The following is a 14,522-nucleotide window of genomic DNA, read 5'->3' as shown; positions in this document are numbered from 1 at the left end:
AAAGACCCCAGAAGGATATAATATTACCTAAGTAAACAGGAAGTGCATCGTAAGCAACTTCTAAAGTTCTAGAATGACAAGAGACATCTCACTGCATGGACAGTCACCCAAAGTTCTTCTGTAACATTGGGGCATCCATCTTCAGCCTACAAGCCCATAGTATCGGCTAGACTTGTCTATGAAGCAGGAAATTTGAAAGACTGTCTTGCCTATTTTGGCCATTTGTCAGTCACTTTCTTTTGTGTCCTGCAGAATATGTAGCAATTTCTTCCGTGAAGCAGGAACACTGAAGGACCCATCCTGTCCTTTGGAAAGTTCAGCAGTCACTTTTCTGGGTTATGCATGTCCAGTTCATACAGCATACAATCAAGTAGTCCAGGGAAGAGCAGTTTCTTGCCCAAATGACTAGCAAACTTTATAAGGAGCCTGTTTGATGCCCATCATCCTTTTTAAGTAGATTGTTGCTGCCAGAAGCAGACATGTCTCACCGTTAACAAAAATCCAAGTTCTTAAAGCATTTTAAATGCCATATTCTGTACATCTTTGAAGTGCTGAAGATTATCTTCCTCACTGAAATATATCTCTGTATGTCTAGAAAACCTAACTGACGTGACTAGAGTTTGGCTGTTATCGATGACTATCTATTAATCTGTATTCCATTTTTAAATGAGCTACACAAACACAATACCTTAAACAAGACTAGAAATACATAAACAGTGTAGCAAAATCAAACTTAAATTTGTATCAATAGACCAAGATCCATACTAATTCAAAATATGCTCTCATCTCTGTCCTTTCTTCATCTTGACTGTCTCATTCCCTCAAGTTCTCCTCCCCCCTCTTCTTCATCCCTCTTCTTGTTCTGCCTTTCTCACCACACTTCCATGGTCCAATTTTGTCAGGCAATCTTGTCTATCTGATGGGAATGCAAAGTTGTGCAATCGCTTTGGAACTCAGTATGGTGGTTTCTCAGGAAATTGGGAATCACCTACTTATTTCTGCTTATAACTGTCTATACTTTTCCCCTCCCAAGCTTACATACATTTTTCAAGCACACTGTGTCTTATTTAGAGATCTTTTATGTCTGAATCTGTCCTATTGTGTATCTGAGCATCTTAAAATGGTAAGCAATGTGGTCGGGGGCAGTACCGGCCTTTCAATATGGCAGAGGTTTGTTCACCACCTCTGTGAGCCATGTTCACTGCCCCAGCTCCAGGGATGCAGCGGATCTATGTCGCCATTAACCAATTTGTAGAATGCTGCTTACAAACCCCAGTTAAGTGCAGGACCTCCCCCAAAGAGCCAGAGTTTTTGCTATTACCACAAACCAGAAAACTGACATTTTTTTTTTAAAAGAAACTGAATAGTTTGTGCTGCTAATGCTGAGTCAGGAAGCCTTCTCTTAGAGAAACTGTGCCTCTGCTTGCTGCCAGCAAACAGCCTATCAGAAAAGAAATGTGGCTCCCAAGAAGTTGTGCTTAAGTCTGTTCTTTTGTGTCTAGAATTCCTTCCCAAACTCTCTCAGTTTTTATGTGAACATAGTTGACCCATGTTGGCATGCCATTTTGTCAACGGAGACTGCCCTTATTTCCCAGCCTTCCAGACCCAAATAATCACACAGAAACTACATTAATTATAATACTGCTTGGCCAATAGCTTATACATATTTCTAATTAGCTATTACATCTTAAATTAACCCATTTCAATTATTCTGTGTATCACCACGAGGCAGTGGCCTACCAGTGAGTTCAGGCATCTGTTTCCTTCAGCAGCTACATGGCATCTCCCCGACTCTGCCTACTCTCTATATATCTCTGTTTGGATTTTCTTCGTGGCTTTACTCTCCTAAGCCATTGGCCAAAACAGCTCCTTTATTAACCATTGGTAATAAAACATATTCATAGCATACAGAGAAGAATCCCACATCAGGATTGTTGAGTATTGAGGTAGGTTGATTCCCAATTTTCTGAGAAACTGCCATACTTATTTCCAAAATGGCTGTATAAATTTGCACTACAACCAGCAATGGAGGAGTGTTCCCCTTACTCCACATCCCCTCTAGCATAAGCTTTTATTGGTATTTTTAATCTTTGCCATTCTAACTGGTATGAGATGGTATCTCAGAGTTGTTTTGATTTTCATTTCCCTGATAACTAAGGATGTTGAACAGTTTTTTAAGTATCTTTCAGCCATTTGAGAATTTTTTGTTTAGATCTGTACCCCATTTTTAATTGGATTATTTGGTATTTTGATGTCTAGTTTCTTATATATATATAGTTTCTTATATATATATAGTTTTTACATATAGTTTTTTATATAGTTTTTATATATATATAGTTTTTTATATATTTTGGAGATCAATCCTCTGTCTGATGTGGTGAAGGTCTTTTCACAGTCAGTAGGCTATTTTTTTCATGTGGTATGCTCCTCTGTATGCTGTGAATATATTTTATTACTGTTGGTTAATAAAGAACCTGCTTTGGCCTATGGAAGGGCAGAATATAACAAGGTGGAAAATCCAAGAAGAGATAAAGGAAGAAAGAAGGCAGCATCAGGGAAATACTGGCCAGCTGCCTAGGAAACCTGACATGTAGAAAATAAGGTAATGCTTACGGCCATGTGGCAATACATAGATTATTAGGAATGGATTAATTTAAGATGTAAGAGCTAGTTAGGAATATGCCTGAGCCATTGGCCAAACAGTGTTGCAATTAATATAGTTTCTGTGTGATTATTTGGGTCTAAGCAGCCGGGAAAAGAAAGTACAGCTTCTATTTACACATTTTTGTCTTATGGACTGTGTCCTTTGTTTTATGGAAGCTTCTCAGTTTCAGAAGGTCCCATTTATTTATTGTTGCTCTCAGAGTCAGTGCTACTGTTGTTATATATAGAAAGTGGTCTCCTGTGTCCATGTGTTCAAGACTGCTTCCCACTTTCCTTTCTAGCAGATTCAGTGTGACTGGATTTATGTTGAGGTCTTTGATCCATTTTGACTTGGGTTTTATGCATGGAGATAGATATGGATCTATTTGCATTCTACATGTTGACATCCAGTTATGCCAGCACCATTTGTTGAAGATGCTTTCTTTTTTCCATTGTATAATTTTAGCTCCTTTGTCAAAAATCAGGTATTCATAGCTGTGTGAATTTATATCAGGGTCTTTGATTCGATTCCATTGATCCATCTGTCTGCTTTTTATGCTAATACAAAGCTAATTTCATTACTGTAGCTCTATAATTGAGCTTGATGTCAGGGATGCCGATGCCTCCAGAAGTCCCTTTCTTGTACAGGATTGTTTTGGCTATCCTTGGCTTTTTGTTTTTTCATATGAAATTGAGTATTGTTCTTCCATGATCTGTGAAGAATTTTGTTGGGATTTTGATGGGGATTGATATTTAGGCTGTAGATTGCTTTTTTACTATGTTGATCCCACCTATCCAAGAGCATGAGAGGTTTCTCCATTTTCTGTTATCTTCTTCAGTTTCTTTCTGAATCAGGAGGACTACTGATTTTGATCCTGTATCCTGTCACATTACTGAAGGTGTTTATCAGCTGTAGGGATTTCCTGGTAGAAATTTTTGTGTCACTTATATATACTATCTTATCATCTGCAAATAGTGAAACTTTGACTTCTTCCTTTCCAATTTGTATCTCCTTGATCTCCTTTTGTTGTCTTATTACTCTAGCTAGAACTTCAAGTACTATGTTGAATAGATTCAGAGAAAATGGACAGCCTTGTCTTGTTTCTGATTTTTGTTGAATTGCTTTGAATTTCTCTCCATTTAATTTGATGTTGACTCTCAGCTTGCTGTATATTGCTTTTATTATGTTTAGGTATGTTTCTTGTATCCTTGATCTCTTCAAGACCTTTATCATAAAGGAGTATTGGAACTTGTCAAATGTTTTTTCAGCATCTAATGAGATAATCATGTTTTTCTTTTCTTTCAGTTTATTTGTATGCTGGATTGCATTGATAGATTTTCAGATGTTGAATCACCCATGCATCTCTGTGATGAATCCAACTTGATAATGGTGGATGAATTTCTTGATGTGTTTTTCAATTCGGTTTGCCAGTATTTTATTGAGTATTTTTGCATCTATGTTCATGAGGGAGATTGTACCAGGGTAACTGTAGTCTCATTAAAGAAGAGTTTGGTAGTGTTCCCTTTGTGTCTGTTGTGTGGAACAATTTGAGGAATATAGATATTAGCTCTTCTTTGATGTTGCGGTAGAATTCTGTGCTGAAACCATCGGGCCCTGGACTTTTTTGGGTTGGAAGGCTTTTGATGACTGCTTCTATTTCCTTACATGTTATCGTTCTATTTAAATTGTTCACCTGGTCTTGATTTAATTTTGGTATGTGGTAACTATCCAGAAAATTATCCAGAAAAGAAAAAAGATTTTTCTTTTTTGTGGAGTACAGATTTTTTTTAAAATATGACCTAATGATTTTCTGGATTTTCTTGGGGTCTGTTGTTATATTCCCCTTTTAATTTCTGACTTTGTTAATTTGGATGTTCTCTCTCTGCCTTTTGATTAATTTGGATAAGGAATTGTCTATCTTGTTGATTTTCTCAAAGAACCAGCTTTTTGTTTCATTAATTCTTTGTATTGTTTTCTTTGTTTCTCTTTTATTGATTTCAGCTCTCAGTTTGATTATTTCCTGTTGTCTGCTCCTGGGTGAGTCTGCTTCTTTTTGTTCAAGAACTTTCAGGTTCACTGTTAAGTTACTAGTGTGAGATTTCTCCACTTCCTTTATGTAGGCACTTAATGATATGAACTTTTCTCTTAACACTGCTTTCATAGTGTTCCATTGGTTTGGGTATGTTGTGCCTTCATTTTCATCGAATTCTAGGAAGTCTTTAATTTCTTTATTTCTTCCTTGACTAGGGTAATTCAGTTGAACATTGTTCAATTTCCATGAGTTTGTAGGTCTTTTTGCAGCTAGTAGTGGTATTGGATTCTGACTTTAAGCCTTGTTTAAAGTATGATAAGATACAGGGGTTATTTCAATATTTTTTTTTATCTGTTGAGATTTGCTTGTTACCAAGTATGTGGTCAATTTTAGAGAAGTTTCTGTGAGGTGCTGGGAAGAAAATATATACTTTGTGTTTGGGTGAAATTTTCTATAAATGTCTGTTAGGTCTATTTGAGTCTTGTCATCTATTAATTCTCTTATTTCTTTGTTAAATTTCTGTCTGGCTGTCCTCCATTGGTGAGAGTGGGGTGTTGAAGTCTCCCATTATTAGTGTGTGGTATTTGATGCACAATTTAAGCTTTAGTAATGTTGCTTTTACATGTGTGGTTGCTTTTGTATTTGGGGTATCGATGTTCAGGATTGAGACTTCATCTTGGTGAATTTTTCCTGTGATGAGTATGAAGTAACCTTCTCTATCTCTTTTGATTGATTTTAGTTGAAGTCTATTTTGTTTGATATTAGGATAGCTACATCCTCTCTTTTCTTACGTCCATTTGATTGGAACATCTTTTCCCAACCCCTTACTCTGAGTTAATGTTTGTCTTTGAGGTTGAGGTGTGTTTCTTTTATGCAGCAGAAGGATGGATCCTGTTTTTGTATCCATTATGTTAGCTTGTATTTTTATATGAGTAAATTGAGTACTTATAGATACTATCTGATACTAACAGATAGTAATGACCAGTGATTGTTAATTCCTGTCATTTTTTGACTATTATGTTTGTGTGTTTCCATTACTTGGGGTTTGCTGGTATGAGATTATCTGTTGCTTGTTGGGTTTTTTTTTTTTGGGGGGTGCAGCTAGCTTCTTTGGATTGGAGTTTACTTCTAGTACTTTCTGTAGGGCTGGGTTTGTAGATAGGTAAATCTGTTTAAATCTAATTTTGTCATAGAATATCTTGTTTTCTCTGTCAGTGGTGACAGCTTGAGAGCTTTCCTGGGTATACTAGTCTGGGCTTGGATCCATGGTCTCTCAGTGTCTGCAGTACATCTGTCCAGAACCATTTTACTTTCCAGGTTTCCATTGAGAGGTTGAGAGGTTGGCTGTGATTCTGTTAGTTCTTCCTTTATATGTTTGCTGTGGGAGCACATTCTGCTTCTTCAACCAATAGCCTGTTTTGGTGTGTCTGTTATACTGTAAAAGCAGCTGTAAACGTACACCTGCTCTCTTGCTTCCGGCTCCTCCTTCCAGCTGCTAGACTCTGTTCCTGTTAGTGCAGAGGACTGTTATCTAGGACAGTGATCTGTAAGTTTTTCCCTTAAATAAATAATCCTTTTATCATTCATAATTCTAAACTGGGATTATTTTGTGATTTCCATCTTCATTTGACACCTTTGTGGCCAACTAAATCCACATATAACCTGAGAGAGCTTGAAAAGAAACTCAGCTTCTTGCTTTGCTGTTTGCCGGCAGCATACTGTAAATCCTTTGAGAGAGGTCTTACTGATTCAGCAGTAGCAGCCGCAAGGTTTCAAAACAGCAGCTTCCCAGCCATGGGCCATGTTGTTAGCACCAGCTCATTAAGAGAACATTGCCCCCATGACAGCAGGAAGCAGTTTTAGAGGACGTTGTCTCCATCCCAAAAAAGTTTGTCCTTAGGGTTGGAAACACTGTTTAGGGGTTGTTGATTATTGCTTGTACTAGATAGAGGGTTAGGGTAAAAACTGTTTGTTTAAAAAAAAAAGGATAATAATAGTGAGTAATAGAGTGAATACTTTGAAGGACCCCAATTGGCTTTAACCACAGTCATACCGTTCTTGCAAAGGATGAGCAAATAACAAACTTAGCTCAGGACCTCCTGGAATGCTGAACAAATAACAAGCTCCATAAAAGGCCTCCGCTGAGCAAAGATACCTACCTGAGGTTAGAGCAAGGACAGCCTTATCTGGCTGCAAAACAGGGAATTTATGAACTGGCCATAGAAACAAAGAAAGAGAAGATTGCGAGGCCTGAGTCACGTAGAAAGCGGGGCTCGTCACGAATCAGGGGCTATGCTATCAGACATCTGGTCGCCAGCCAGGAAAGGGGAAGGCAGGATGAGAGGAACAATAAACCGCTGAGAAGTCCCCTCATTGTTATCTAGGTTAAAAATTCACCACCCTGCTTCTTGCTTCTGTAAACCTCGCTTTTTGCTCTCCTACAAAAACCCCTCACCCCCAACCTGCAGGCGCGCAAGCTCTTCGAGAGACTTGTCGCCCAGGTACCTGCGTATCCACCAATAAACCTTCTGCTGTTTGCATCCGGCTGCGTGTTTTCGACTGGTCTCTGGGCACGGGGTCCTTCCCGAGGGAAGACGCCCAGCGGGGAGTCTTTCATTTGGTGCGTTGGCCGGGAAGTTGAGGCCCCTATCCCAGAGACCGCCGAATCACTGCTGGGAGGTGAGGTGAGCTGGCCAGAATTCTATGTTCTATGTTTTATGTTCTATGTTGTATGTCCTGCGTCGTTTGCGTCTGATTGTTGCGCTGCGAATTTGAATTTGTACGATTCAGCTGGGTCGATTTGTATTTGGCGGGCCTTGGAGAGGAGCTGACGAGCTCAGACTTTCCCCCCCGCACCCCGGGAGACGTCCCGCGGGAATTTGGGAGCTCGAATTTTCCGGCTCATTTGTCTGAACCCACGACCAGAGTCGGACTTTTGTCCGAGGTACGAGGTTCGTTTGTCTGAACCCACGGCCAGAGTCGGACTTTTGTCCGAGGTACGAGGTTCGTTTGTCTGAACCCACGGCCAGAGTCGGACTTTTGTCCGAGGTACGAGGTTCGTTTGGGGGGCCGAGGTGTCCGGAGCCTCTTTGTAATAGCCCCGTTTGAGCAGCATGTTTGATTGTCAGTCTGTTCTATTGTGCAGCTTATGGTTTGTCTGTTTGTTTAAAGAATCAAAGTTAAGGTAACTGGAAGAAGGTACAAAAAGCAACGGGGAAGAAAAATCCCTTAAGTTCAGCGCAGGAGGAATTTGAAAAAACAGCAAAAAAAAAAAAATGAGGTAACTGAAGGCGGGACTATGAGGACAATGGGGTACGGGAAACCGCGGCTTCCGTCCCCTCTCCATCCACCTGCGTACCCGCTGATAAATACTTGGGGCAGGAGTCTCGTAGGGAGGCGGGGTTTGATCGTGTCTGACAACTGTCTTCCCTGTTCTTAAAGAGCCACAGAGTTTTTGAGGTGATTCTCGCCTAATTTTGATGGGAGAGCTCTATGCCTGGCTCTCATATGTATGTTTGAAATACTGGGCAACCGTTGCAGTGGTTAACTGACACGGAGTTGGGCCAGGCGCGGTGGCGCACGCCTATGGTCCCGGCTGCTCGGGAGGGAGGTGCAGAACAGCACCGGAGAGTGCTGGCTCGTCCGGGAGGCATGGCCGTGCTAACCAGATGCTGGCGGGAATTTGCTGGAGTCCGCAGAGGCGTCTAGGAAAAGCCAGGTCACTGCAGCGGCTTGGGCGGGCTAAAGTGACTGACATCAGAGGCTATGTGTCCCGGCCTTCTGGCAGGGTTGCGGTTTTCGGAGGACCTTTTCTGCACCTGAGCACGGGCTGTGCGGAAAGTTGCGTTTCCATAGCAACATGGGCGGGCTCATTCAGGGTGTACAGATCGCCGGCGGAAACACGCAAGGCCCGGGCAGGGCCATGCCTTTGTTTGAGCGCGCCACAGTGGGCCGTGCCTCAGAGGCGGAACTGTCGAAGCCGCCGCCTTCTGCTGCTGGTTACCCGTATCCTAGGTAACAGAGGCGGACTTATCCTCAGGCAACGGATAAGATAAGATAAACAATGCTAGACTTAGAGGCTTTTTTTCATCTGAATAGCAGAGCTGAAGAGATGGCTCAGAGGTTAAGAGCACTGCCTTCCCTTCCAGAGGTTGTAAGTTCGATTCCCAGTGACTGTGTTATCTTAGGACTCCAGGCTGGGAACAGGAAAGCGGTTTTCTCATATTTTTAGAGCAATAATCTCATCTGTGCCAGATTTAAAACGGTTTAATTCTAAGGCCTTCTGTATTGGCACAGGCAAACAAGATTTGCTCTTTGAAACAGAGACATGCAGGTCTCTAAGTTCAAAACCAGCCTACTTCCAGTACTGATTGTGCTGAATTTTTACACTGAGATTTTTAATACTCTTAAATATTAATTTGGGAGGAGAGTTTTGTTTATGTTTTTCTAGGAATGCTGACATACATTTGGGTGCCAGCAAGACTGACAAAAAAAAAAAAAAAAAGATGACCCAGTAGATGCTGAATGTCCTGCTTTGGAAGATTCATATGGAGGCAGCAGAGATGACCTTCAACCTCTTATCTCTTACTCTATTTTGCCTTTTCCTTCCCTAGGAATGGGTGGGAACAGAGATATTCTTGGCATGCTGTGTCTAGGTGGAAGTGCTGTATGTCTTTGATTGGTGTGCTACATGCCAGCTCAAATGAGGAGGGACAAGGTCTTTGTGGCACAGGCCTTGACAGCCTTGAAATGTGTATCCTCACCCCAAGTTTGGCTCTCAGCCTTAAAGAGCTCTTTCAGATCCTATGGGTTATAACTATTATAAATATCTGTCATCATTTATAGGGGCTGGTTACAAATTATTGTCGGTTAATGTTAAAAAAAATTGCTGGTCTCAAATGTTTCGTACTGGTATGTGCTGTTCTTGTTTAAAAATTATCATTGGTTAATGTTTTATTTTTTTTTAAAAAAGAGCCTATCGCTGATCTCAAATGTTTCACACTGGTATAGGATTTTATATGCTGTTCTTGTATGCTGTTCTAGTTTAAAACATAGCCATATATCCCCACTGAGAAAAACCACAAGAAAGACTTTGGTAAGAGTTTTTATGTTGTCTAAAAGCAAGAGAAATTTTTGCTATGTTGTCTAAAAGCAAGGAAAAATTTTGGTTAAAAAAATATGTAAACAGATGGGCCTTATCTAGGTCCCCATGTATGTTTTTAAGGTCAAACTTAAAGCAGGTAGGGAGCAGCTGACAGTCCATCACCGCAGGGCTCTGCCGTCTATGTTTCTTGAGCATTTAAAGGAGGCAGAGAAAATGTTTCATAAATAAGAGACGGAGAAAGAGAAGCATGAGAGAGAAAAAAATGGAGGCAGAAGAAAGAGGACTGGAGGGATCACAGACAAAAGAGAAATTTGATAGAATTTTGGCCGCAATGGTAGGAGAGAAAGAAAAGATAGAACATAGACAGATAGGGAACCTGGGCAACAGAAGACCAAAGATGAACATGGACAGGCACCCCTTGGACAAAGGACGATGTGCTTATTGCAAAGAAAAAGAACATTGGGCAAGAAATTGCCCAAAGAAGAAAGGAAGGGACTCTAAGGTACTGACCCTAGCAAAAGATGATTAGAGGGGAGAGAATAAAAGACTTTAATAATTGGAGCAACTGGATAGAAACAGTATCTGTGGACCACCTCACGAACTGTAGATTTGGGGAGAGGACAAGTGACTCATTCCTTCCTGGCTATCCCCGAGCATCCTATCTTTATTAGAAGGAGACTTGCTAACAAAGCTGAAGGCCCAGATCGGGTTTACTCAAACCAGGCTGGAGATGATTAAAGCCTTTTGTTGACTGAACCAGTGACCTTCGTTCCCCCTGCTGTCCTCCATCCCGCTACCCTACTGCCTGAGACTGATGACATCTCGTCTACTCATCAATGCGCTGAGAAGCTGGCACCAGAAATGATCTGAAGGATCAGCCGTGGCCTGAAAGTCCGAGCTGGTGTACGGATGGCAGCTGTTTCGTGATCGAAGGTAAGCGGAAGGCGGGGACAGCAGTGGTGGATGGGAAGCAAATGGCCTGGGCATAGCCTCCCTGAAGGACGTTGGCACAAAAAGTCGGACTTGCTGCTTGGATACGAATGACAGAGGGAGAAGTCTCAGCATCTACACTGGCAGCAGGTATGCTTTTGCCACTGCTCATATTCATGGAGCAATATACAGAACATCTGCAGGAAAAGACATATACTTGTCCAAGACACCAAAAAGCTTGAGATGCTGTGGCTGAAAGAAAATCAGACGACAGACTCTCTGTCTTGGCAGAAGAAGTAGTCAAAAACTGCAAGGACTGTGCTATGATTAATGCAGGACACTCCATATATGCTCCTGGGAAGAGGCTCAGGGGCGATTGGCCTGGAGCCTATTGGAAAGTATATTTTGCAGAAATTAAGCCAGCCAGATATGGCAACAAGTACTTATTAGTTTTTATAGATACCTTTTCAGGCTGGGTAGAAGCTTTTCCTACCAGGACTGAGACAGCCAATGCGGTGGCTAAGAAGATCAAAGAAGAAATCTTCCCAAATTTGGGATACCCAAGGTAATTGGATCTGATAATGGACCTGCATTTGTTGCCCAGGTAAGTCAGGGACTGGCCGCCCAATTGGGGATCTATTGGAAATTACATTGTGCTTACCGACCCCAGAGTCAGGACAGATAGAAAGGATAAATAGAATTCTAAAAGAGACCTGCGGAAATGACTGGACAGCCCTCCTTCCCTTTTGCCCTGTTCCAGGTTTGGAATACCCCAGGGGCGATTTAAACTCATCCCCTATGAGATCCTATGTGGAGAACTACCACTGCTCACTGAGTTGGATAAAATGTGTAATCCTGATGTTATTCTTTCTAGACCTTTATTTTCCCTGTCTAAAGGTCCTTGAAATGGAGAGACATCAGATCTGAAAACAACTGAAAGAAGTATGCATCTCTGCCTGGATCCACGCCCCCCACATGAAGCGAGCTCCTGAACTACCCAAACTACAGTATCCGAGGCTTTTGACAAAGCTACCAGTCAAAAGGCTTGGGTTTAGAGGACTAATCATAGACAGACTTTTACTGAGGTTATGTAATGAGACTCTAAAGGGCCCTAAGACTCCTGACACTTGGTACTTGGTTCCTGGTTTAGATAGATGATGGGTTTGTAGTACAGGTTTGATGCCTTGCATGTCAATGTTAATTTTTGACGTTACCAAAGATTACTATGTGCTTGCACAACTGGTATGAGTTTGACAGGCATCCATCTCGCTTTCGACGAGAACCTATTTCTCTGACACTAGCAGTAATCCTGGGCCTTAGAGAAGCTGCCGATGTTGGGACAGGTACCGCTGCCCTAATGCAGGCCCCTCAGTACTTCAATATATTAAGATTTGAGGGCTTTAGAACAATCTGTTTCCAAACTCGAAGAGTCATTGACTTCCCTCTCAGAAATGGTCTTACAGGATAGAAGGAAATTAGATTTGTTATTCTTAAAGGATGGAGGATTATGCGAATAGATCTCCCTGGATGACTACTTTGATATCCTCCCTTATGGGACCACTCCTAACTTTGCTTCTGCTACTAATATTGCCTTTATTAGAAAAAGAACAGGTGCTGTTCAGGTTTTGATGTTGCACCTCCAACACAATGTTTTTTTTTAGGGTCAAGAGGATACTGAAATCTAGTTCTATGGTTAGAACTAGGCACTAAAAAAAAAAAAAAAAAATTGGGGAATGAAGGACCCCAATTGGCTTTAACCACAGTCATACCGTTCTTGCAAAGGATGAGCAAATAACAAACTTAGCTCAGGACCTCCTGGAATGCTGAACAAATAACAAGCTCCATAAAAGGCCTCCGCTGAGCAAAGATACCTACCTGAGGTTAGAGCAAGGACAGCCTTATCTGGCTGCAAAACAGGGAATTTATGAACTGGCCATAGAAACAAAGAAAGAGAAGATTGCGAGGCCTGAGTCACGTAGAAAGCGGGGCTCGTCACGAATCAGGGGCTATGCTATCAGACATCTGGTCGCCAGCCAGGAAAGGGGAAGGCAGGATGAGAGGAACAATAAACCGCTGAGAAGTCCCCTCATTGTTATCTAGGTTAAAAATTCACCACCCTGCTTCTTGCTTCTGTAAACCTCGCTTTTTGCTCTCCTACAAAAACCCCTCACCCCCAACCTGCAGGCGCGCAAGCTCTTCGAGAGACTTGTCGCCCAGGTACCTGCGTATCCACCAATAAACCTTCTGCTGTTTGCATCCGGCTGCGTGTTTTCGACTGGTCTCTGGGCACGGGGTCCTTCCCGAGGGAAGACGCCCAGCGGGGAGTCTTTCAACTTGTGAGCTATTATTTATGGATAATTTACATTGGTATAGTTTTTTGTATATTGATACAAGTTTGAATTATATTTGTTATTTTTGTTTACATTATTTGTACACTTATGCAAAGTCGTTCTGTCAGATTGTATATATGTATGTTTCTACCTCTTTAAGACATTTTGTATATTGATACAACTTTTAGAATATATTTTCATATTGTATTATATATTAATCCTACCTCTGATCAAGATACTTATACATTCTTTACATTTTAAGGTCATTGTCCTCATTTGTTTCAAATTTGTTTACAGATTATTGAATATTCTGACATGAACTTTTAGTCTTTAAGTTATACAGGTATGTTGTAATGTGGAGCGGCAGGCTGCATCCCGCCGCCTGGCTAGCTTACAGCTGAAATAATTACACAGAAACTGTATTCATTTAAAACACTGTCTGGCCTATTATCTCTAGCCCCTTATTGGCTAACTCTTACATCTTAATTAACCCATTTCTATTAAATCTGTGTATCACCACGTGACTGTGGCTTACCGGCAAGGATCCTAACCTACATTCATCTCGGGCCGGAGATTCATGGCATCTGCCACACTGCCCTCTTTCTCCCAGAATTCTGTTCTGTCTACCACGCCCATCTAAGGGCTGCCCTATGAAAAGGCCAAGGCAGTTTTCTTTATTCAACCAATGAAAGCAACACATAGAAAGAAGATCTTCCTACATCATTTCCCCCTTTTCTGTTTAAACAAAAAAGAAAGGCTTTCACTTTAACATAGTAAAATTACATATAACAAAACAGTTATCAAGCAAGAATTACAGTTACAATATTTATATCTATGTTATCTTTTATCATAACTAAGGAAAACTATAACCATAACTAACCATTCTTCAACTCCATCAAAGATTCCAGAAGGATATAATACTACCTAAGTAAACAGGAAATAAGCAACTTCCAAACTCTAGAAATGACAGAGACATCTCGCTGCCTGGATAGTCACCCAAAGCTCCTCTGTACCGTTGGGGCATCCATCTTCAACCTACAGGCTCATAGTATCCAGCAGACATTTCCATGAAGCAGGAAATTTCAAAGACTGTTCAGTCACTTTCTTTTGTGTCCTGCAAAATGTCTCGCAGCCTCTTTCATGAAACAGGAGCCCCAAATGATCATCTCACCTTTAGGCAAGTTCAGCAGTTCTCTCTGTGTGGGTTCTTTGTGTCCAGTTTATGCAACAGTCCAGGCAAGAGCAGTTTCTTGCCCAAATGGCTAACCAACTCCACAAGGAGCCTCTTTGATGCCCATCTTCCTCTTGAAATAGATTGGTGCTGCCAGGAGCAGATATGTCTCATTGTCATGAAAAGCCCTAAGTTATTAAAACATTTAAATGCCATATTCTGTAGTCTTTGAAAGATATGAAGAATGCCTATCTAACTGAAATATATCTCTGCATATCTAGAAAATCTAACATGGCTACAAGTTTGATTAT

General features: G+C 41.2%; 1 protein-coding gene and 1 long non-coding RNA gene across 5 annotated transcripts in view; both read left to right on the top strand.

The window, feature by feature from the left end:
- Esyt2 (extended synaptotagmin 2) overlaps nucleotides 1-14,522 on the top strand; it is a 107,771-nt gene that overhangs the window by 33,482 nt on the left and 59,767 nt on the right. The window lies entirely within an intron of this gene.
- On the top strand, nucleotides 6,708-12,966 carry LOC148120312 (uncharacterized). Its single transcript, XR_015739173.1, has 2 exons — nucleotides 6,708-11,314; nucleotides 11,585-12,966. It is a non-coding gene; the product is annotated as an uncharacterized LOC148120312 (long non-coding RNA).

Source organism: Myodes glareolus, chromosome 11 (genome assembly GCF_982192425.1).
Source record: "Myodes glareolus chromosome 11, mMyoGla1.1, whole genome shotgun sequence".
Taxonomy (NCBI): domain Eukaryota; kingdom Metazoa; phylum Chordata; class Mammalia; order Rodentia; family Cricetidae; genus Myodes; species Myodes glareolus.
Note: the sequence above shows the minus strand (reverse complement) of the source record. Positions and strands in the feature narration are given on the sequence as shown.